The sequence below is a fragment of the Hyla sarda genome, chromosome 13 (assembly GCF_029499605.1).
Source record: "Hyla sarda isolate aHylSar1 chromosome 13, aHylSar1.hap1, whole genome shotgun sequence".
In the NCBI taxonomy this organism is placed as follows: domain Eukaryota; kingdom Metazoa; phylum Chordata; class Amphibia; order Anura; family Hylidae; genus Hyla; species Hyla sarda.
This window is the reverse complement of record NC_079201.1, coordinates 8,494,127-8,516,507: the sequence shown is the minus strand read 5'-3', so window position 1 is coordinate 8,516,507 and position 22,381 is coordinate 8,494,127. Positions and strand designations below refer to the sequence as shown.

General features: G+C 40.6%; 1 protein-coding gene and 1 long non-coding RNA gene across 6 annotated transcripts in view; one reads left to right on the top strand and one right to left on the bottom strand.

Moving 5' to 3' along the window:
* The window catches only part of LOC130297721 (urotensin-2 receptor-like), a 645,128-nt gene that overhangs the window by 390,363 nt on the left and 232,384 nt on the right, over positions 1–22,381 (top strand). The window lies entirely within an intron of this gene.
* LOC130297732 (uncharacterized) lies at positions 7,351–12,729 on the bottom strand. The gene is made up of 3 exons (XR_008849662.1): positions 12,497–12,729; positions 9,817–9,941; positions 7,351–7,500 (listed from the first exon to the last, which is right to left on the bottom strand). It is a non-coding gene; the product is annotated as an uncharacterized LOC130297732 (long non-coding RNA).

Sequence of the window (22,381 nt, the reverse complement as noted above, 5' to 3'; positions counted from 1 at the left end):
GATAGATATGAGATAGATATGAGATGAGATATATAGATAGATATGAGATAGATAGATAGATATGAGATAGATAGATAGATATGAGATAGATAGATATGAGATATATAGATAGATAGATATGGAATAGATAGATATGATATAGATATGAGATGAAATATATAGATATGAGATAGATATGAGATAGATAGATATGAGATAGATAGATATGGGATAGATAGATATGAGATAAATAGATAGATATGAGATAGATATGAGATAAATAGATAGATATGAGATAGATAGATATGAGATAGATAGATAGATATGAGATAGATAGATAGATAGATAGATATGAGATAGATATGAGATGAGATATATAGATAGATATGAGATAGATAGATAGATAGATATGAGATAGATAGATATGAGATAGATAGATATGAGATAGATAGATAGATATGAGATAGATAGATAGATATGAGATAGATATGAGATGAGATATATAGATAGATATGAGATAGATAGATATGAGATAGATAGATAGATATGAGATAGATAGATAGATATGAGATAGATAGATATGAGATATATAGATAGATAGATATGGAATAGATAGATATGATATAGATATGAGATGAAATATATAGATATGAGATAGATATGAGATAGATAGATATGAGATAGATAGATATGGGATAGATAGATATGAGATAAATAGATAGATATGAGATAGATATGAGATAAATAGATAGATATGAGATAGATATGAGATAAATAGATAGATATGAGATAGATATGAGATAAATAGATAGATATGAGATAAATAGATAGATAGACCAAAAAAGTGAGCGGTATTGGGTGCCAGCAGGTCGTTGTCCCAGGTTACAGGTCAATTCCTGATAGCCAAATCAGCCCGTCAGGTTAATAAATTCCATCACTCTTTCACATTATTTGCAGTGCTGCAGAATTTTTGTGATTTGACTAGATAGATAGATAGATATGAGATAGATGGATAGATAGATAGGAGATAGATAGATAGGAGATAGATATGAGATAGATAGATAGATATGAAATAGATAGATAGATATGAGATAGATATGAGAAAGATAGATAGAGAGATAGATATGAGATAGATAGATATGAGATAGATAGATAGATATGAGATAGATAGATATGAGACAGGTAGATAGATATGAGATAGATATGAGATAGATAGATATGAGATAGATAGATAGATATGAGATAGATAGATAGATATGAGATAGATAGATATGAGACAGGTAGATAGATATGAGATAGATAGATATGAGACAGACAGAGATGAGAGATAGATATGAGATAGATAGATATGAGATAGATAGATATGAGACAGATATGAGATAGATAGATATGAGAGATAGATAGATATGAGACAGATAGATAGATATGAGATAGATAGATATGAGATAGATAGATATGAGATAGATAGATATGAGACAGATATGAGATAGATAGATATGAGAGATAGATAGATATGAGATAGATAGATATGAGATAGATAGATATGAGATAGATAGATATGAGATAGATAGATATGAGACAGATATGATATAGATAGATATGAGAGATAGATAGATATGAGATAGATAGATATGAGACAGATATGAGATAGATAGATATGAGAGATAGATAGATATGAGATAGATAGATATGAGACAGATAGATAGATATGAGATAGATAGATATGAGATAGATAGATATGAGATAGATAGATATGAGATAGATAGATATGAGACAGATATGAGATAGATAGATATGAGAGATAGATAGATATGAGATAGATAGATATGAGATAGATAGATATGAGATAGATAGATATGAGACAGATATGATATAGATAGATATGAGAGATAGATAGATATGAGATAGATAGATATGAGACAGATAGATAGATATGAGACAGATAGATAGATATGAGATAGATAGATATGAGATAGATATGGGATAGATAGATAGATATGAGATAGATAGATATGAGACAGATAGATAGATATGAGATAGATAGATATGAGATAGATATGGGATAGATAGATAGATATGAGATAGATAGATATGAGATAGATAGATAGATAGATATGAGATAGATAGATATGAGACAGATAGATAGATATGAGATAGATAGATATGAGATAGATATGGGATAGATAGATAGATATGAGATAGATAGATATGAGATAGAGATATAGATAGATTGGTCTATACTGTGCTTCCTGATGTACAGTATGTATATATATATATATATATATATTTTTTTTTTTTATATAAAGCTCAGCAGCTGCCGCTCCCCATATCACATGGTGTACATGAACCCAGTCTGACACCAGCAGACCATAGCAGCCGGTCACCAAGTAAATAGTTTTGGACGCTGTGCACACTCTCAGGTCATTTCTGTTGCCTTGGAGACAGCTGATTTTGTATTAGTGAATGTGGAGTGTACAGCAACTCCCATATTGAGGGTTGATAGGGTTCCCCATTTTCCTTATCTCTGGTTATAGTTTACAGTAATAGTACCGCCCTTTATAGTTCCTTTCCTGCCTGACACATTGTGTTCTTTCATATAAATACATTACGTAATGGTACCTGTATAACAGGTTTATCTACAGGTTTATTGTGACATAGTGGAAGTTCTGATGCTGCGCCCCATTTTCCGAAGAACTGCGCTGTGTTGCGTCATGGTCCTTGTTGTGCCACTGTCCTGGGACCTCGTGTGTAGCTCTGGCTTTACCATACAGATTTGTTCACCGTGCCAGATCACCCACACTTACTACCTGTATAGTGCCGCCATTGTTTACATTACTTTGCGCCCGTGATCGACAGCTATCTGTGTATACGCCTGCATATAGAGGGCTGCTCACGTATACTATAGATGTACCTGTCCTACATCTGGTTATCTGGGAGTTGTGTCGCTGTCTCTTCATGGCCGCTGCAAGAAGCAGAAGTGAAGTTGTTTTTTTTTTTACTTGACTTGTGGCTGCACTGTCTATAGGGTGCCTCCAGCTGTTGCAAAAATACTGGGCATGCTGGTAGTTGTAGTTTTGCAACAGCTGGAGGCACATTAGTTGGGAAAAACACTGTAGAGGTTGAGGAGATTGCTCTAGACCCTACAGAGAGAAAGATGAAGTTTTACCTTGGCGTCATGAACAGGATTCAAAGCTGTGCAGGGACACAGGCAAAGTCTGTCCAGGCATGCTGGGTATTGTAGTTTTGAAACAGCTGAAGGCACCCTGGTTGGGAAAAACACTGTTCTAGAGGTTGGGGGAGACCCTAGAGGGAGAAAAATTTAGTTTTACTTTGGCGTCACGAACAGGATGCAGAGCTGTATAGTGACATGGCCTTTGTCCCGCCATGTTGGGAGTTGTAGTTTTACAACAGCTGAAATCACCCTGGTTGGGAAACTTTGCTCCATTTCCTTGTACCATATTCACAGAGGGTGTTGGCCGGTCAAACAAAGCTTTGAAGAAGATTTCAATTTCCTTTTGGCAGAGCTGGTGCCTCCCTGGCGCTGCCAACACATTGTTCGGGAACTATTGATTAATTGTATCCAGTCTAGAGAGTCATGTGACAGCTAAACATATCAGCATAACAAGTTTACTTCTTGTGCTCATAGTTTGTTACAGTGTATCAGTGCAGGAATCTGTCAGGCTGTGATTCTTGCAGAAGATCGACATGAGAGGTACTAGATCTGTGCAGGATTTGAATCAAAACTAAAATGTTTCTATTCACTTACAGCAAGCAGGGATCATATCTACAGTAATGAGACTGAAGAGTGAAAAGTGTGAAATTGCTCCCTATGGAGATCTTTGCACTGATTTTTTTTTATGGTCTATGGGCATATAGCTAATGAGACACCTCAAAAATGCACTGCCACTAATTTTGGTCTTGAACCACTCTTCACAAGTCCACGTGTCCTGATCCCCTCTTGCACACGTGACCTCAGGCTGGGTCTCATAGATGGCAATACATTCCCATGCAGACCATGTCTATTCCTTCTGCGGACTCCAGAATTGTGATTGCTGCAGCAGAAACATCTGCTGCTGAAATTCTGCCATGTGCAAAGTGCAGCAGAATCCCATTGATATCAATGGGACTCTGCTGCTGCGGAATCTCCGTGTGGAATTCCGCATGGAAATTCCATCGTGTGAACATGGCCTAACTTTGGACTGAAAACTAGAGAAGCAGAGAAGGTTCACATCTGCGCTAGTCATTACATGTACATGGGGCTAAGGAACCTAAAGATTGTCAAAATCAGTCAAGCTGCTAAAAAGGCACCAATTAAAGGGACAGTGACCAAATATCCATTCTTCTGGCTCAAAAGTTGTAGCAAGCTGTACCAAAGCAACTCCATGTCATTATATGGAAACCTATTGTCCAGAGGTTTCAGGACCAACAGATATGTGTAATCACTATTGATGGCAATAGATTGCCAAGCGGATACGCCGTAAGAATCAACATGTTAATTATTTTATTTTTCCCAGCGGATATTCAACACGGTGCAGGAGAATCCCATTGAAAATAATGGGAGGCTGCTGCACTGGAATTTCCGAGCAAAATGCTGCTTAGATATTCCTTAGTGTGCACTCAGCCTAATGGGGTATTCTTTTTCCACGCTCACTTTTACACATACCTATCGCAATGGGCCCCAAATGAGTTATACACACCCCAAAACCAAGCCACGTGCCAAAAGCTTCCACCACCCATCACTTACAGTAGACAGGACGCCACAGATCCAACGCAGAAGTCCTTGAGCTCTGACATCAAAACAGTAAGATACACGAGCCACAACTTATACTCTTTAGAGCACCAAGGGCAACAACATATTAAGACAATACAAATTTAGCAAAACAGTATTAAAAATTAGAAGAGAGAACAAAAAAGAAAAGTTTGAGGAACATCTGTTCCAGGGAGGGAGAACTTAGTGTTTTCATGAGGGGAGAATGCTGAACAAGGGCCTCTCTGTATATACAGACTACATACAGCTTAACCCTCATCATTCCCCCTATAGTTTGCTAGACGGCCAGCGGCTTTCTGGGTATGCTGGGTGTTGTATTTTTGCAACAGCTGGAGGCCCTTTACAATTCTGATGGATTTGTGGGGACATATATGTTTTAATAAATCTCTAGGGTAAAAAAAGTAAAAAAAAAAAAAAAAAGTAAAGTGTTGCAATTGGCTCTAAAAAGTTTGGCGCCCAATTGTGTTGCAAAAGCCGACCCTAAGCTGTCAAGATGGGAATAGTAAATCTTAGTGTTTGGACCTGTAAACGTTCTACAATCCCATTCCACATCTGCCATATCCTTGGGCCCTTTCCTATTTCCAGAGCGCCATCTAGTGATCATGTTGTAAAATAGCAGGTGCCTATTCCACCCGCCACACTATTGACATCTTGTGGCCAATACATTGTATTGACAATCCTTTGTAGCAGTGGTTCTCAACCTTTTTTGCTTGAGTACCCCTTGTCAGCCCATTCCCGAAAAATTGTACCCCCATATTAGAGACATTTTGTAATGAGTATAGTATAATTCATATGCTTTACTTTCCTCTATAACAGGCCCCCTTTTCCTCTCCCTATCCCCCCCAGTCCTCTGATTTACAGGTGACATCTTCTCTAACTGGAGTTTTTCCTTTTCTTTTCTTCTATATCTGGCCTAGACTTCCATTAAAGGGGTTATCCAGGAAAAAACTTTTTTATTCATATCAACTGGCTCCAGAAAGTTAAACAGATTTGTAAATTACTTCTATTAAAAAAATCTTAATCCTTTCAGTACTTATGAGCTTCCAAAGTTAAGGTTGTTCTTTTCTGTCTAAGTGCTCTCTGGTGACACCTGTCTCGGGGAACCGACCAGTTTGCTATGGGGATTTGCTTCTTAAGCTGGGCGGTTCCCAAGACAGGTGTCATCAGAGAGCACTTAGACAGAAAAGAACAACCTTAACTTCAGAAGCTCATAAGTACTGAAAGGATTAAGATTTTTTTATAGAAGTAATTTACAAATCTGTTTAACTTTCTGGTGCCAGTTGATGTATATAAAAAAAGTTTTTTCCTGGAATACCCCTTTAAGATTTCTCCTATACAAGACGTCTCCACAGAACCAGACAGACAAACATTTTAGGCTCCTTTCTGCAGTACAACACCCACCTATTTACAAACTCCCCATGTTTATTGTAACACACAGCAATAGGACCCGCTTTGCGTATCCATAAAGTTGTTAGGTCCCCTCTGTGCCCCCAAATATAGCTGTAGGCCCCCAAACTGTTATATATATAGCAGAGATGGGCGAACTTACAGTAAATTCGATTTGTCACAAACTTCTCGGCTCAGCAGTTGATGACTTATCCTGCGTAAATGAGTTCAGCTTTCAGGTGCTCCGGTGGGCTGGAAAAGGTGGATACAGTCCTAGGAGACTCTTTCCTAGGAATGTATCCACCTTTTCCAGCCCACGGGAGCACCTGAAAGCTGAACTAATTTAAGCAGTAAAAGACATCAACTGCCGAGCCGAGAAGTTTGTGACAAATCGAATTTACTGTAAGTTTGCTCATCTCTAATATATAGTTGTAGGCCACCATACTGTCCCGCTTTGTTGCTCCACTGCTCCTCTGGTCTGGGGACCTATTGTTATGGCTCATAGCAGTAGGTCCCCGGTCTGCAGGGACAGTGGAGCAACAAAGCTGATGGTAGTTACTGCCCAGAGCAGCCCAGTGCCCGCTCTTCCCTTTTGCTGTCCTCTTGCTCCGCTCCTCGGTGCAGTGATGTCAGCCGACCATTTCTTTCAAAGTGGTCCAGACCAGTAACCAGTGGCTGTGGCTGCCATTAGTGATTTTTTTTCTAGTACCCCTGGAGAACTGTACTTGTGCCCCAGGTTGAGAACAACTGCTTTGTAGTAACTTGGCGCCATCTAGTGTCTTCAACCAGTATAGCGGGGCTGAATCCGGCAGCTTCTGTTGGTGTCCTTATCATATTGCTATCATTGCACTCTCATCTTCTGAGGTCGAACATACATTGATGTATAGTGGCTACGGGAGTGATGAGTAAGTTGATGATGAGGGTAGTAGTCCCTAATAAGTCACGTAGCTGAGTGGTGCAACCTAGAATTCCTCCGTGAACCCCCCAAACTTCCTTTTTCTAATGTAGGTGTTCACTTACACAAAGCCCAGGAATGAGATGTCTGACTTTACTAGGATTATCATGGTGGGGGATGAACTGAGGCTAGGGACTGTAGAACCCCACTCCAGTTACCTCTCTGGCAAACTGCGACAGTACACTGTAATCCCGTACAACCCCCTTATACATGCACATTTCATTTGGGTTTATTAAATTAAACACAGGACACAATATGCCGATCTATTCTACTTTATTAATTGTGAGATATAGAAGGAAGAGAAATCATGGAGAGAATATGAAGAATCATGAAAGAAGAGAAAACTAAATCATTAGGGGGGAAATTCATTGTGAGGACTCGGCCGGTCCTGGTCTGGAATCCATTATGACGACTGGAAGACAAAAATAAGGGAAAGAGGCCGGTTACTTATTTGCTAAAAAAAAAAGACAATTAGGTCAGATATGAAGCAGAAATTCCAAGGGTGGCCTTGTATTTCTGGTAGTTATTTTGACTTTTTTAACCCGAGTCTACGATTTCTCACGTTTCACTTATTCTGACATATGTGAACTGGAAGATAGAAAAATAATACATGCGCGGTGTAAATGCAAATGATTTCTGTGGAATATTTTTTAACAGTTTTTTATTTATTATTTATTTCCCGGATTTTACAGTTTTTAGAAATATCCCTCGGGTGGCCCCAGTGCGCTGCCTCACACACAGGCCGTACAGATTTTGGGGCCTTTTTCTTATTAGGTTGTTTTTTAGGCACCATATTGGGTTTGCAATGGAGTTAAGATGCCAAAGTATAAGAAACACCCCCATAAGACCCCTTTACCCCTCAAGCAGTTTATCTAGGTGTGTTCTGAGCATATGACATCTACAGATCTTTCATAGAATTTAGCATTTTAAGCACAGATTTCCTGAATGGTTTTCAGACGCCATGTGCATGATGGGAGTGTAATTTTGCAACAGCTGGAGGCACTCTGGTTGGAAAGCATATAGGGACATAAAGGGGCATTTATCAAATCTGTATTTGCTTCTTGTTCACTTTAGAGCAAAATAGTTGTGGGGAAAGTGGCAGCTGTGCACCAAAATGATCAATTGGCGCACGGAAGTTGACGAATTCCCACAGAACTGGTTAAATGTTGCAGAGCAGTGACGGGCCGGGCAACAACTGGATTTGAAGTCACAGGAAATTGTCGCATAGAGGGATATAGGGCAGAGTTGAATTGCCCTGTGGTTTCTTATAAATCTGCCCCGTGCTACTTTTTTGCGACATTTTGCTGAAAAGACGCACATGATAAATTAGTGACCACTGCACACTGATCACTTTATGGTAATAAAAAATAGACGATCTAAATGAAATGTCACAGGAAACGTCACATGGGACCAGCCTGCGACTTTTCCTGTGACAAATTTAGATTAAAAAAAGCTGTCTAAATTGTTTGAGAAATTCCTGTTATAGTGAGCATTTAGACTCCAATGGTGTTTGAGGAAACGTTTTAGCATTGGGCCATGAAAACAAAAATTGGCATTTTTTATTATTTTATACTTATAGCTCACAATGTCTTATTGTCACAAGTAACGTTGGAGAATAAGCACCACAAAATGTGTCCCGCAGTTTCTTCTGAGTGCGCCCCCTAGGAGACTTGATGTTTAAAATTTGTCTGATGGCTGTGGATGTGTGTGTGTGTGTGTCTAAGCAAGAAGGGGTTAAAGTGGTATTCCCATCTCTAAATACATTTATAGCAGGTGTGTCCCAAGCAGGGGTCAAGTCCCTGAAGTGTTGGAACGGAATTTGTACTCGGGAATTCCAGTGCAGCAGAGTACTATTGCTGCCATGGGAGTCCGCTGCACAGTGCACACTGCAGAGTTTTCCAGGCAGACTTTCCCGTGGAAAATCCCCCGGAAAAATTCAGCCAGAACATTGAATTCATTCAATGGTCTGGAAGATCTCCACTCTGCAGACATTGCCTGGCCGCACTCAGAATCCATAGATTCTGTAGTGTGAATCCTGCCTAATGCTAATGGGAACAGTGTTCCTGCTGTGGAGAAAAGACTTGAGCCCTGGTCCCATGTGTTTCTTATGTAGGACCTGCACCTATCTAAAGAACAAGGGTCCCTCTGGCCGTGTCCGTCAAGCTTGTAGCTACTAGAAGTGACCTAGAAAAAAAGCGGGAAAACAGCAGAGCTGGCTCTTATACACAATATATATATATATATATATATATATATATATATATATATATATATATATATATGACTCCTATAGATATTAATGGGAGTCCGGTAACTCTCTTGTTACTCAAATTGCATAAAACAGCCCCCTTGGATGATTGTAGCTGCCCACCTTACTCCACAATAAGACTGGACAGGGCCAGGGGACCCTCATTCATGAAATAGGCTGAGGTCCCAGACGTAGGACCCACATCTATCAGAAAAATATGGCACATCCTGAGGCAATGCCATAAATGTCAGATATGAGAAAACAACTTTCAGCATTCAATCAAACCATGTTATTTATTTATGTTAGCATTAATAGGAAGCCCAATATAATCCATCAGGACGTTATGTTGTGAGGAGTGGGGAACCCCTGGTTGGGCTCTTACCCCGGAGCCCAGTTCTACTTCTACTTATAGTTATATTGGACACTTTACTTTGTATAAAATTCACATTAAAAAATTCCATATAAATATTTAAACTTTACCTGCGTATAGAGGGAAATCAACCGAGACCCTGAAAGGCATCAACAGCGTTTCCAATACCATTTTTAATACCTTCTACAGCATCTCTAGTAACGTCTGGAGGGACATCGATATTAAGATCTTTCCCCTATACAGGTTATACAGAAATAAGTTATAAGATATCATCATCACCTCTGGACATTTTGGTTACAAACAAAAAAAAATTCTTCAAACTAATAATAATAATTATTTTTATTTATTTTTGGAGCCCCCTTAGTTCCAGGGCACTGTACAATACAAATGAAGGGTTAAAATACATGTAACACTAATGCAAGTACAATGAACATGAAACCGTAAATGACAGACTGATAGAGAGGGAGGGTCCTGCTTGGGGGGGGGGGGGGGGGGCTTACAATCTACAAATGAAAATACTAATTTTTGTATTTTTATATTTTGCCTCTTGCTTTTGTTTTTTGCCGGAACAATTGTACTTTGTAATGAAATCACTCTTTTTTTCCCATAAAATGTGCAGCAAAAAAAGGGAAAATAGTTGTGAGGTGAAATTTGGGGAAAGGCTTCTTTTTACGCCATTTACTGTGCAGTGAAACTGACTTTTTGTCGTGACTCTTCAGGTAGGTACAATTACAACGATACCCAATTTGTATAGCTTCTGTCATGTTTTACAATAAAAAAAAAAAAAGTTAAACCTTATAGGGGAAAAAAATACCCCTATAACTTAGATGCTGTAGTCAACCCCACCCCCCCACCCCCATATAGGTACATCCCTGGTATAAGCTACAAATTTTACTCAGCTAAATCTGTGCTTTTATGTTCACCCTATGACAACAGTACAATATGTGTATGGTGTGGACATATATGATGGTGATATACTCACAGGAACAGCAACTGCAACAGCAACTGCAATACAAAAATAATTGAGCCATAATATATTTACATAAAAACAAAGAATGTGTCAGCAGATAAGAACCATCCGGCCCATATAGTTTGCCCAATGTTTTTAATACTATCAATAGTCCCTGTCCCTATCTTATATTTATGATACTGGCAACATACTGTATAGTACCAAGTCATATCATGTCTGTGGAATAGTTCGGTGACAATATGAACCAGGGGGCACTCTTAAGCATATGGGTGACCACTGATATAGATTTTCTCAGTTATTCCCCGGAACCATCTAGTTTTCCCACAATCTGGAATGACAAATCTGCCTACAAACCCAACCATAAACTAGAGAGCTGGGGGCAGTGGGTGAGGCTGAGTCTCTTACTAACCTGACATGGGCGTAAATATTTACAGCCCTAAATTCTGGCCAGACCGAAGGTCAGATGACATGAAGTGATAACAGTCAGACCTGTGGTCTAGAGGGGACTGGTGCCCATAATATATAATGGAAATAGGACAATATTAGGCCATTGTAGTCTCCCAACAATAATGTCTACACTTACCAAAAAAGATAGAGAAAACCACAAGTAGGAGAACCTCCTTCATGGTGGAGATGACTGTAATACGTTGCTTAACTCTTGGCTTCACTCTACTGTACCTACCCCTCACTGGGTAATGTGGTACAATATATAGTACCCGGCTACAGCCGCAGGTTGGTGACTTTATTTGTACGTGTCTGGTGTTTGGCAACAAATAAAGGATCCAGGATCATAGACTCAATCCTTCCGGTTGTTTACTGCATTTTATCAGATAATCTCAATCTCTTAGGACAATATTCCTCATAATATTTATATTGCGGATGGTATTTACTTTGTTTCCCTCTGCAGATATCTGCGTCTATTCTTTATACTATTAGTTAGATGTAAAGTGCATCAGTCCTAGGGACATGTCTAAAGTTTTTATAAGTTGAGGTCTGAGTGTTCAGACCCTGAAACCAACCCCCCGACAAGAGCGAGCTGAGAGATAAGCACATGGCCGGACACTTCACTCCCCTCTCTCTTTTTTATGTCCATTATCCTGTATATGTATTGGCAAAATAGGCAGAACCGAGTGAGAATAACACTCAGAAGAACTTGCAGCCAGAGAAATGAGAGAAGATAAAAGATTATTAAAGTCAGGTGACAGGGACAAATTAATCCATGAAAAAATGTGACATGTAGTACAAAGAAAATACATTGGTGTTGGCAACATACAAGAATCAGAAATAATCACAAATATAATGGTGGGTCATAAACATAGCAAAACCTTAAACACAATGTGAAAACACTACCAGAAATCTAAGCATATAAAACATAATACAGAGTATCTGCCTAACATAAAAATATGTATAAATCTAATAGCTGTAAAGGAAACAACTGTGGGCAAACAGGAAATCCCAACAATATTGTATGGACAGCGGAGAAGTAAAGGAACTACAGAAAGGTATTATACCACTCTATCAAGGAGCGTCGGTAAAAGTCAGGGGGGGTCATTTTGATGGGGCCGTTTTTGGGAGGTGGTTGTAGAGGTGACCAGGATGTTCCTTCACCCACTGAACAGATTGTCACATGAGAAACATTTTTGGACACCAGGAGCTTAGTTGGAAAGCCTCATTTAGTGTATATATTATTTGGGCATCTCTGAGGGCCTGCTTTATTGGATGGAGTTGTTTTCTGCCCAAAAGAGTTGCAGTGGATATGTTAGGATAGAAAGTTACTTTGTAAAATGGCATAAGCAAAGTGGCATCAGCTGGTCCTTTACATGGTAAAATTGCACCTGAATCCGGATATCCTTTGAAGCATGCAGCAGATCTGACTTGATTTTGGTATCTTGTGGGCTCTATCGATGGTGAGATCCATGTCGATGAGGATAGGGAGAAGAGCCCTGGAGATCTCTTGTGTTGTCTTGGAGGGTCTTTGGAGGCAAAGATTTGGAGAAAATCTACGAACTCATGTCGAGTTACAAGCTGCTTCAGGAGTTGAACCCTGGTGGTTTTGGTCCTAGGGAAAAGAAAAGTGTAAGAGCATTATGTTCAGTCCGAGTGCCCTTGGGTTGGGTAATGACCACCAAGTATTGTGGAATGATGGTTCTATTATAAAGGAAAAAATGCATCAAAACAAAAGCTGGGGATGGGCACTGCACTGCAGTCTCTGAAGGCCAGTGTAACCTAGAGGATCCGGGTGATTAGTGTCCATGTCTGGGGTTCCGGATACTATACAGACAACAATTCCATGTAAGTACTATGTACTAAAATGAAGAAAAAGAATATCCGCACTCTTCATGTTAGTACATAGATGTTATAAAGGCCTCTTTAGACTCTTCCTGTAAATTGAGCTGATTATATTCATATAGATTTTTTATGTGCTAGGGGCGGCCTTTTCCATCACTATGTAATTTAGAGCTGGTGTCCAGAAATTAAAATTTGGTCAAGTGTAACCAAGCACAGTGTATCAGGGGTGAGGAAATTTTAAAAAAATGACTTGTCCAAGTGAGTAAAACAGAACACAATCTACTTTTCCCTCATAAAAATCCACTTATCCTGGTATACAAAATAATTTCAACCAAAATAATCGGTAAATAGTGTCTTTATTTAGTTTTTGCACTTTCATATTTTCCTCCTTGCCCTATAATAGCCATAACTCTTATTTTTCTACAGACCCATATGAGGCTTATTTTTTGGTGAAATTGAAAAAAAAATCTAAATTTGGTGGTTTTACCATTCACCTTGTGGTCAAACTTACATGTTATTTTGATACTTTAGGTCGGCCTGATTACAGCAATACCACATTTGTTTAGTTTCCGTCATGTTTTTTTTTACTTTTTAATTTTTGAAAAAAATTCCTGACCCCTATAACATTGAAAATGTTCCATATACTGGTCTGTATGAAGGCTCATTTTTTGGGCCATAATCTGCTGTTTGTATCGGTACCATTTTGGTATTGATCAGACTTTTTGAACACTATTCACAAATTTTTTTCTGGAATATGATGTTATAAACATAAAAAACGCAATTCTGTGATTTGTTTTTGTTTTTTACATTAACACCATTGACTGTACGGGATATAAAATGTTGTTTTAATGGTTCGGACAATTGCACACCAAATATGTTTATTTACCAAATACGTTTACATATTTTTAAATGAAAAATGGGAAAAGGGGGGTGATATGAACTTTTAATATTGAAGGGGTTAATGGGTGTTTTTTTAAACTTTTATTAAACTTTTTTTTATTAAATACACTTTATTAGGGGAATCATTAGAGTCCTCATACAGATCAATGCATTTCTATTGAACTCCATTGATCTGTGTTCATTTGGTTGAGCCTGCTCAAGGCAGGCTCAATCAAACGCAGATCCAAGGGGGCAGCCATGGATGAAGAGGTAAGCTCTCCTGCAACCTCCACAGTGGATCGCCCCACCCCCCTCCGCTACTGCACTGCGTGGGGGGCGGGGGGCGATCCACCCCATTAGACCACCACAGATAGTTATAAGATCCCTTTAGACGGCGCTGTCAATTTTGACAGCAGTGATCTAAAGGGTTATTAGCGCCGGCCCCCAGCTACTGAGATCAGCTGTGAGCCACCGGGTATGGAGTGGGCATGAGTCAGGAGCCCGGAGCCCACTCCATACACCCTGAGCCCGTTCCATACAACCTGAGCGCCGGCGTTATAAAAATAAAGGGGGAAGTCGGTCCATCCTTGCTTTCCCGATACAGGGCTAAATGTATGAAAAAATCACCGGCGCCCGGAACTACATGTGCCAGGTGATAGTATTTCAACATCCCTGGTATTAGTAGGGTCAAACACATAACCCCCCCCCCCCCCCATAAGAGAACAAGTCTCTCCCCATAACAGTCAGTTCAGATGTACCTTTACAACAAAGCCTTATAAACTCTGTGAGAAGTGTAATATGGGTCCTTAACTTTCTGTCCTCCATAGTCTCATACATTAGCCCCGTACTGATGGTCTCCAGAGATGCTGTAGGGGATTTGATGTCCCCTCAGCTACCATGTTCATTGTACTCTCTTCATACATTACAGCTCAAATCCACTAAGAAAGTGTAGTGAAGGTTCATAAAACGATCCTTCATCTCCTCACATGACATCTCCTGCAGGCCATCACCCTCTGCCAGGTTCTCTCTTTGCATTATTTTCCAGTATTCTATCCAATAAGGAAGTTCGGTCCTCAGGTGGTAAGAAGGGAATTTTCCCCTGGTTGCTGTGTAGGAACATTAAACACAGTCACCGGCATCAATGGAACCCCGGGATGGTACAGTAAATAGATGTTGTGCCAGCTCTGTGTTCTGCCAGTCTCCTACTGTCATTATGTTTTCAATAAATCTTCACAGTAAAATGTGTCCTCACATGGTACCAGGACAAACATATTTGTAGACTTCTCTAAAATACCAGCACCCCCTTATATTACAGACCCCTCTGTTCCCCAGTCTACACCTCAATAATAGTTCCTAATAGCCAAATCACATGTAGAAGGTCAATAGGGATCGTAGTTAACCCCAATATTCTACTCCCAAGAAGCAGAGACATAGAGAGCTGTGTTTGAGTCATCTTAGTTTAGGTGACAGACAAAGGTCTTTGGTTATGTTCACCCCGTGATCCTTAGTCTAAGTTCACATCTGCTTCAGAGCTCCATCATAGAGTCCGTTCCTGGCAGAAAAAACTGAGCTGGACGGCCGGTTGCACAAACTGAAGCCTTATACGGTGTTTGTTTTGGTGCCGGTTTTGTAAATGATCTCACGTTTTATAATCTACAGACTCCATATATACTGTATATACTGCTCACGAGCTGCGGGTGACTGGGAAATGTCAGGATTTTCAAAATTAAAGTTCCTGTTCATAAATTAAAGAAAGATACAGATCAGCCGATTATTGATGAAGTATCTACATAGACATAAAACAACCTTAATACCCATTCATCACTACTGGGCTCCAATTGACAGTAGAAGATCGAAAGCATGGATATTTTGGGGTAAAATTTTAATATCAAATACTTATATTGTTCTGAATAATATTCAGTTCTACAAATGACCAAGATGATGGAGATATCTTAATATGTACAGCTCTGTCCTGTCTGGTCTCCAATAGTGAGGAGGAGACTCTTAGATGTGGCCTCGTAGACAGTGATTCAGATAAGAAGACATATCGGAGACTGGTCAATGAAAGAAGAAGGCTTCCATGTGTAAAAGAACAGACATTGGGTGGAAAAAGCTAGATAAGTAGACCACACCATATAATAGAGAGACCTCCATTACGTTGGCAAGTAGGTAACCCCATTCCCTCCCCCCCCCCCCCAATTTCACTAACTCCTTCCTTATAGGGATGTTTCAGTTTTAAGGGACCCAAATGCATTTAAATGATTGGCTGCAGTGATCACATGATATCCACTCCAAAAAGAAGACCATGATAACACCCAACCAGACACTAGACAGGGTTGTGCAGCCCCCTACCATAGCGACAGTTCAAGAAACAAGGTATTGGCCCGTAAAGTTCTCCTGTCATGTGACAACCATTACAGACCATTACCAAATACATGGCTTGGCTTACATCTTGCACCTGTACTAAGTGAGCAGGGAAACCCCACCAATTCCCTGGAGCAAAGCCATCAGATACACTACTTAGGACCACTACTATTACTACCACTAGACTACTGATCCATATTTCCTAAACCCCCTCCTTACAGTATAAAGCTGGTGTAATGTCTTCTCTACCGCATCTTGAAGATTCCTTCTAGTTTTGCCAAGGAGCTTAATCTCATGTAACAAACAAATGTAAGAGACAATTTGTAGATTTGGTTAATGATAATGTTAGGAATAAACTCTACAGCACAGCTCAAAGCGGAGGAGCTGACAAGACACAGGAGCAAAATACCTACAGTATATGATATAGAGAAGGTGTAATGTAATGCTCCTGGGCTCCAATGCAAACTCTGTAATATCCCCTCCACCACCATCACCATCATCTCTGTTATTACTGGTGTTTTGTTAGGTGGCAGAACCACAAACATTTTTGAAAATTGGGCCCTGTATGTTCCCCTGTGGACCCGTGCAACTTTTTAATTGGGGGTCCGCAAAATTAGAAAAGACCAGGGTATACTATCTGGGTGGTGCAGGGTACATATGGTGGTGTGGGCAATTGACTGGATCTAGACATGTGGGTAACTTGGAAAAACCAACAACTTTACAGGAAATCCCCTGCTCACATCCAAACAAATCCACCTCTTACAGCACCGGGTAGTGAGGAGTTACACAGTATTTTGGCGAGATGCATTAGTTCTGGAGATAGTTCCCTCGAATAGTTTTCGCAGCACTAATACTATAAGAAAGTTTTTAATAAGGCTTACAACTTGGGTGACACACTGTAACAAACCTCCTCCTCATGTAATCTCCTTACTACTGGGGTGACACACTGTAACAAACCTCCTCCCCATGTAATCTCCTTACTACTGCGGTGACACACTGTAACAAACCTCCTCTTCATGTAATCAACTTACTACTGGGGTGACACACTGTAACAAACCTCTTCCTCATGTAATCTCATTACTACTGGGGTGACACACTGTAACAAACCTCCTCCTCATGTAATCTCCTTACTACTAGGGTGACACACTGTAACAAACCTCCTCCTCATGTAATCTCCTTACTACTGGGGTGACACACTGTTACAAACCTCCTCATGTAATCTCCTTACTACTGGGGTGACACACTGTGACAAACCTCCTCCTCATGTAATCTCCTTACTACTGGGGTGACACACAGTAACAAACCTCCTCCTCATGTAATCTCCTTACTACTGGGGTGACACACTGTGACAAACCTCCTCCTCATTTAATCTCCTTACTACTGGGGTGACACACTGTAACAAACCTCCTCATGTAATCTCCTTACTACTGGGGTGACACACTGTAACAAACCTCCTCCCCATGTAATCTCCTTACTACTGCGGTGACACACTGTAACAAACCTCCTCTTCATGTAATCAACTTACTACTGGGGTGACACACTGTAACAAACCTCCTCCTCATGTAATCTCATTACTACTGGGGTGACACACTGTAACAAACCTCCTCCTCATGTAATCTCCTTACTACTAGGGTGACACACTGTAACAAACCTCTTCCTCATGTAATCTCCTTACTACTGGGGTGACACACTGTTACAAACCTCCTCATGTAATCTCCTTACTACTGGGGTGACACACTGTGACAAACCTCCTCCTCATGTAATCTCCTTACTACTGGGGTGACACACAGTAACAAACCTCCTCCTCATGTAATCTCCTTACTACTGGGGTGACACACTGTGACAAACCTCCTCCTCATTTAATCTCCTTACTACTGGGGTGACACACTGTAACAAACCTCCTCATGTAATCTCCTTACTACTGGGGTGAGACACTGTGACAAACCTCCTCCTCATGTAATCTCCTTACTACTGGGGTGACACACAGTAACAAACCTGCTCCTCATGTAATCTCCTTACTACTGGGGTGACACACTGTGACAATCCTCCTCATGTAATCTCCTTATTACTGGGGTGACACACTGTAACAAACCTCCTCCTCGTGGGATCTCCTTACTACTGGGGTGACACACTGTAACAAACCTCCTCCTCATGTAGTCTCCTTACTACTGGGGTGACACACTGTAACAAACCTCCTCCTCATGTAATCTCATTACTACTGGGGTGACACACTGTAACAAACCACCTCCTCATGTAATCTCCTTACTACTAGGGTGACACACTGTAACAAACCTCCTCCTCATGTAATCTCCTTACTACTGGGGTGACACACTGTTACAAACCTCCTCATGTTGTACCCACTGGCTATACATCAAAGACTGTGAGGTATATTGTACTGAGATACAGCTTCTCACTTGAATGTGACGAATTTAGGCCGGTCTGCGATGATCCTGGCAGCGGCTTTCTCAAAGGCTGGAGCCCAACTCAAGATTTTCACCAGCTCAGCTCGTCTTGAAATTTGGCAACTTTTCTGGCAGAACCAGAATTAAGAAAACTTACTGCACAGCAGACTTAACTAGCAGAGACAGACTAGACTAGACCTAGCTAAAACAAGGTAAAGCGTTCCATAGTGTCATAACGTAGATAAAAATGGAGGAGTGAACAATTGTTCTGGTGCTCACCAATAGTGGTTGTACTGAGCCACGTACAGCAATGGTTAAGGTAGTGGAGATAGAAGTATCTCGGATCCAGCAGCAGCTCCTGGGATAAAACAGCAAACACACAAAGACCTCCAAAGAAACCACAGGATCAAGCAGGCGCGTGGAACTCGTGTAGAGTCAAAGGTTTATTACCTACAAGCCAACGCGTTTCACGGAAGACCGCTCCATCAGGAATATCATATGCCTGATGAAGCAGTCTTCCGTGAAACGCGTTGCATTGTGGTTAATAAACCTTTGACTCTACACAAGTTCCACGTGCCTACTTGATCCTATGGTTTCTTTGGAGGTCTTTGTGTGTAGACTGGACTAGACCTCCTTCTCCTTACATGGCCTACCAGACTCTGACTAGTTTAGATTGGTTCAAGTCCCCTCCACAGGGTTGGACATTGGAGACTCCTCCTTCTGAAGGAAGTCCATGTAACCCAATCCCCTTGCATCATTACATGTTTCCACCAGTGATGGCAACGTAGGAGCATTAACTCTTGCACCTCCTAAGACCTCAGTGTATGAATACGTGTAACCGTGCAAAACAATGTATTACATTACACACATTGACCTCGCAGTACCCGAACTGGATTTAGCCATCATGAAATACTCTACAACCACACGACAACCTTTACACTACAGCAGCTGATAGATGGCACCAGGACACTGCAAACTGACTACAACTCTTTGGATCTTGTATTGCTATTGGGGGCATATTTGTCAGTATTTTCAGGGAATTATAGGGGGGTTATTCTGGCAAAAATAACAAATAAGGGTCACTCCCCTGCACAATCCCTCGCCCCTGCTGTTTGGAGGGTCCTGGGTCCCCGCTGATCACTGCTTCCTGGTCCTGTCTGGACACAAGGTAAAGCCCACCTACCTAGGTAACTAAATCATGTAAGTTGTTGCTTTAGGAAAACAAATCTGATGAAACTCATTATTTATGTCTTTGATGTGAAGCTGTTGGCAGAGCTGATGCCTCCTCATACCTTCCTGGCACTGCCAACACTGTGTACATACAGAATCATTAGTTATAGTCATCTGCCCAAGTAGCTTCTCGGGTAAACTTCCTTAAGACAAGTCAACAAACTTTTCTTCTGAACCATTACGCAGATTTGCTGGCTATAGTAAATGCAGCTTTACAAGAAACTTCTCTGGGACTCCACTGTAGCTTTTTCAGCATTTGATTATATTGAGATCCCATGCCCCCTTCCCCACCAGATACTGCGGAGCAGACACCCCACAGCAGCACCAGGACTGTCTACAGCTCCATAGTAGAGTCCATAAAGGACATCATATCCCACCATACACATATCTCTGACATTACAGGACATTAGGAAAGAACAGGCCTCAAACTACAAAGGCTTATATCTGCTGCACTGTATCTCCAAAACTCATGTGACTTTGTGTATTGATAGACCCGTGAGCTGTGCATAATCTTATGTAACATAAAGGTCATAAGTCACATGACTCAGCAGCCATCTTGTTTTTTGTGCAAATTTTGCACAATGTTCAAAAATCTACTTGTCTTCAACTGTTAAAGCTACAGATGTATAAATTGCTGTATGTAGTTACACTGCTGTCCAGAGTTTGATTTTTCATGACAAGTCTATTGATCACATGGTTTGGCCACCATATTGGATTGCACAATATTCTAAAAACATCTTCTTCTCCGAAACCGTTTGTTAGAATATTCCAATATGTGGCACACGTGTTCATGATTACCTCCTGTATCAAGCTTGTTAAATCTGATTCTTTTGCATAATCAATATGGCCACCGCACGCCAATCACATTTAGTTAGCATTAATCTTAATGCACATTTTTTTTAAATGTGTGTAAAATGTATACTGTTAATCAGAAACGTATGTTTCTTTTGCATAATATTAGAGTTCTCTATTTTGTTTAAGATTTGTAACATAAAGGTCATAGGACATAATGATCTAGCAGCCATCTTGTTTAAGGTGACAATATTCAGTACCATATACAAAAACATGCCTCTGTGAAACCATTAAAGCTACAGATGTACGTATTGCTATGGAAGTTAACAGTAGGCTCTAGACTCATATATAATCACATGGTTTGGCAGTCATATTGATGTGCGCAATATTCTGCATTCATAGTTTACTCTGAAATTATTGGTCGGAATAATGTGAAAATCAGCACACTTATTCATGATCACTTTCTGTACCACAATAATTCACAAGGTTTGGCAACCGTATTGTACTGTGCAATATTACCCATACAAAGTTTTCTCTGAAATGACTGGTAAAATTAGCGCACATGTCCACGATGTCCACGATCACCTTCTCCACCATAGGGGGTCAAAGCAATCAGGTGCTATACACCAGCTGCTTGGCCACCTGAATTGCTGCTTGCAGCTATATTTGTCCTTTATTATTGCCAAAAACCTGTTTTTCTTACTGGACATGCAGGTTTCACCTTACCAGTGTATATTAGGATAGTTAAAGGGGTAGTCCAGTGGTGAAAAACGTATCCCCTAAGGATAAGAGATAAGTTTGTGATCGCGGGGGGTCCGACCGCTGGAGCCCCCCGCGATCTCTCTGTACGGGGGCCAGGCTCTCCGGCCAGATAGCGGGTCTCGACCACCGCACAAAATGGCGGCCAACATGCCGCCTCAATACATTGCTGTGGCAGAGCCGGAGATTGCTGAAGGCAGCGCTCCGGCTCTGCCATAGAGTTGTATTGATGGGGGGCGTGTCAGCTGCCGCTTTGTGCGGTGGTCAACATGCCCCCTTCCTGCGGGCTGTCGGGGCTCCGTACAGGTGATCGCAGGGGGCCCCAGCGATCGGACCCCCCACGATCTCAAACTTATCCCCTATCCTTAGGATAGGGGATTAGTTGTTCACCACTTGATATCTCCTTTAAAGTCCCCTATAATATTGATGCCACCCTTCTTTGCTGCCCCATCTATTTGTTTCATTAGAAGGTTTCTGCCTCTTCTATTATACTTGTTGACTTATAACAAACCCCAACCAGTAATTACTTAGTAATTTTTACTAAAAAGTGCACTTCATAGAAGCGGAAGTCGGCAAGTTCCAAAAAAATTCCTAAATGGCGTTTTGTTTTTTAATTAGACCAACTCACTACTTTACATTGAAGCAGAGGGTAATTTCTTCAGTGTTGTCACATATAACGATAGAAGAAAATATTTACAAAAATGTGAGGGGTGGATTTAGTTATGGGAGATATTGTATATATAATGTGAGGGGTGGACTCACCTATGGGTTATGCTGTATATATATAATGTGAGGGGTGGAGTCACTTATGGGATATTCTGTATATATAATGTGAGGGGTGGATTTAGTTATGGGAGATACTGTATATATAATGTGAGGGGTGGAGTCACTTATGGGTTATACTGTATATAATGTGAGGGGTGGACTCACTTATGGGTTATACTGTATATAATGTGAGGGGTGGACTCACTTATGGGTTATACTGTATAT